General features: G+C 40.2%; 1 pseudogene; it reads left to right on the forward strand.

The window, feature by feature from the left end:
- The window catches only part of LOC107688792 (F-box only protein 9-like), a 6270-nt pseudogene extending 2777 nt beyond the window's left edge, over nucleotides 1-3493 (forward strand).
- The last annotated feature ends 320 nt before the right edge of the window (nucleotides 3494-3813 follow it).

Genomic DNA, 3813 nt, shown 5'->3' on the forward strand with positions numbered 1-3813 from the left:
ATTCATCAAAAAAACTTGAAAAAAAGTACCACAGGTTCCAAAAAAAAAAAAAAGTTTCCAGCACTGATAAATAAATCAGCATATTAGAATGATTTCTGAAGGATCATGTGACACTGAAGACTGGAGTAATGATGCTAGAAATTCAGCTTTGCCATCGCAGAAATAAAATGAATAAATGTATTATAATAGAAACCAGTTATTTAAATAATATATCATAATATTATGGTTTTACTCTATTTTTCATCAAATAAATACAGCCTTGGTGAGCTTTAAAAAACATGTTTCCAGCATAACATTCACCTGGTCCTGTGAAATAATTTAAAAACTGCATGTTGTGTTCACTTGTGTTATCTTTGACTTTAATATTCAGTAATGATCGGTAGAATCAATAATAAGCAAAAAATCTTAATGACCCTGAAAATAAGCTTTATTTTCTACATGCAAAATACTTTACAAGTTCTTATTTCTTTTTTGTTTTTTGGTTTGCCATTTGAAGTTTGATTGCATGATGATGATGTGAATTTTTGATCGTCCCTCTCGTTAGCTTGGAGGACAACCAGAACGATCGGGAGATAGACGATCTACTGACGTACTTCCAGCAGCAGCTGACTCTGTGTGACGGCACCATGAAGCTGTGTGAGCCTGAGACCGACACGACTCAGCTGCACATCTCAGGTAATCCTCACACTGGAGATAGTCTGTGTGGATTTCTAGAGTTTACCCGTTGCCCTGAAAGCCCCTTTTTCACGTCCACAGCTTTGCCTTTCGAGGTGCTCATGTATATCTTCCGCTGGGTGGTGTCATGTGACCTGGACCTTCGCGCCCTAGAGCAGCTTTCCCTTGTTTGCAGGGGTTTCTATATCTGTGCCAGGTGGGCTCACACACTTCCCCACTTGCATTATAGCAGCTTGTGCTCAAGAACAGCACTCAGACTTTCTCTATTAAAAATGTATTTGTGTGGGTGGCTTGTTTCAGGGACCCTGAGATTTGGCGGTCTGCCTGTTTGAGGGTGTGGGGGCGGAGCTGCACCAAAATGCTGCCATTTTCATCCTGGAACAGCAGTAAATGAGGACAGAATTTTTTTTTTTAATTTTTGCGTGGAGTGTCCCTTGAACAGAATCAGTTTTGCTCAGTGTTTATCAGGCTTTGACGAGACCTGATGTGTTAGGTACTTGCGCTTCTTCCCTGACGGTCAGGTGATGATGTTGACCACACCTGAGGACCCTTTGGTCACCGTCCCATGGCTGCGCAGCAAGAACTCCAGGTACGTGTCACGTGAACTCAACTTGGCTAAAAAGCACATTTCTAGGCCATGTGCCATCTTTAAGTCATTCACGGTCTTCAATTTCCACAGGGTGGATTCCATCATGTTTGGCCATTACCGGCTGTCCCAGGATACGGACAATCAAACCAAAGTTTACGTTGTTGTCTCCAAGAGAAAAGAAGAGGTGGGTTTGCCTGTGCAAGTTTATTGCCCCTTTCCTTTAATAGCGCTGTTCTATTTCTTTGCTGTTTTACAAGCAATGAACCAGTTGTCCTCTTTCAGCAGAAGGTGGCAGAGTACCAGAGGAGCCGGTTCTGCAGGCGGAACCCAGCTCCCGAAGCAGAGCGCGCCTTCCATGTAGGACTGCAGCTGTCCTCAGGGGGGCGGCAGCGCTTCAACAAGCTGGTGTGGATCCACCATTCCTGCCGCATCACCTACAGGTATCTCACCAATCTGCCTTCTCCTACACATCTGTTCACTGTTCACACAGTCATCGAGGATGCACATCACCTTTAAGGAGATACTAAAGCAATAAGCCCCGTGAAGCTTCACGGGGCTTATTGCTTTAATAAAACGGTTATTCCATATACGTAGTAAGGTTTCACAAAATAAAACAGAGCAAATAAAGTGTAATGATGTAAATGAAAACATTATTCTTCAGCCAAACAATATAGTTCCTCAGAAACGGTTGTGGTTCCAACAAAGTGGTTGCCGAGCAACACACAAATGTAAACAAAGGTGTGTGTTTGTAGAGTAATTTACAACAGCTTTGAACTTTGGCTCAACCAATCAGAATCAAGGACTGGAACTATCCGTTTTATAATGATGCTTAAAGGATTTAGTCTATTCTAAAATTCCATGAAGAACTTTTACTCACCATCATTCCAGACCTTTACGCATGTAATTTTTCAGTGTTTTGAAATATATTCACCTTATGATGAAGGCAAATGAGGACTGTCAGGCTGCAACATGACACAAAAGCAACAAAAACTAATCATAAAATTAGTAAAAATAAACAAGTGGAGTCTTTATTTGTAAAATGTTTTTAATGACAAAAAAATATGCAGAAAGTAATGGATACAATTATGCATAAGCTGAACTTAGCTGAACTGAGGCAGCAGAATTTGATTTTGGCACTCAGATATGAGTAATGTGATCTGTGTGACCACCATAGTTTTGTTCTCAGCTGATCCTTCAGAAATTGAGCATTTACAGTGGGTACGGAAAGTATTCAGACCCCCTTAAATTTTTCACTCTTTGTTATATTGCAGCCATTTGCTAAAATCATTTAAGTTAAATTTTTTTCCTCATTAATGTACACACAGCACCCCATATTGACAGAAAAACACAGAATTGTTGACATTTTTGCAGATTTATTAAAAAAGAAAAACTGAAATATGACATGGTCCTAAGTATTCAGACCCTTTGCTGTGACACTCATATTTAACTCAGGTGCTGTCCATTTCTTCTGATCATCCTTGAGATGGTTCTACACCTTCATTTGAGTCCAGCTGTGTTTGATTATACTGATTGGACTTGATTAGGAAAGCCACACACCTGTCTATATAAGACCTTACCTACCCACTGTAAGTCTTAGGCCACTAGTGTTTACACCTACAAACAAATTGTTTTAAGTCAGTTACTTCTATCTTTTGCTGTGGTGTGTCAGTAGGAAATATCAGTAATATCAAGCCCTGATCGTCTGTGCGACTTCAGTATGCTGGGAGATTTTGTACATTCCCAAACTCTTTTCTTCTCTTCCCTACAGATCGACTGGAGAGACAGTTGTCACTGCATTTGATGTAGACAAAATGTACACGCCTCTGTTTTTTGCACGAGTGAAGAGCTACACAGCCTTTTCAGAGTGTCCACTGTAGGACGACCCAAGCCATGCATGCAGTCACGACTCGACCCTTGACCCCTCAAGGTTTACCCCTCCATCCATCTGCTCTCCCTACTGCTTCCAGCTCCAGGCTCTTTCTTATGAATGTACAAGAACGCTGTGACGTTTTCAGATTACTACAGTCTTAACTGCAGCTCAAAGCATTATGTTTTGTTTTCATGATAGTGTAAGATCTGTCTCGCTCATATTGTAAAGATAAAGATACAAAATATATATATATAAGATTGTCTGTAAGAAGTTTCAAGTCGACTGTGATGAATGTTCACTTTGTTTTTGGAATATGCCTTCTGACAACTGGAACACCCAAATAAATGAGCTATATTGTGTTTTGCTCTTTTTTCTTTTGCGGGTGTAAATTGCGTTGCATAATACCCGAAGTCAAATTGAACTTAGAGGAAGAAATATTGTTTTTTGCGGTTTCATCAGAATGTTTCCTGTATGACTGTTGTCACCATTTCAGCCCCTCTCAACAGATTTTCTTGTTGATTGTTTTGTTGAGGGTGTTGTAGACGGATTTTCTAACATAATTTTCAGTTTGTTTTCTCAGCTGGACCCTGCAGTTTGAACGTCTTTGAACCAAGCACCCTTCAGAAATCAGGTCTAGAATCTGATAAAGAGGACAGATATAATCCAACTATAACATGCT

Source organism: Sinocyclocheilus anshuiensis, unplaced genomic scaffold (genome assembly GCF_001515605.1).
Source record: "Sinocyclocheilus anshuiensis isolate Anshui unplaced genomic scaffold, SAMN03320099.WGS_v1.1 scaffold910, whole genome shotgun sequence".
Taxonomy (NCBI): Eukaryota; Metazoa; Chordata; class Actinopteri; order Cypriniformes; family Cyprinidae; genus Sinocyclocheilus; species Sinocyclocheilus anshuiensis.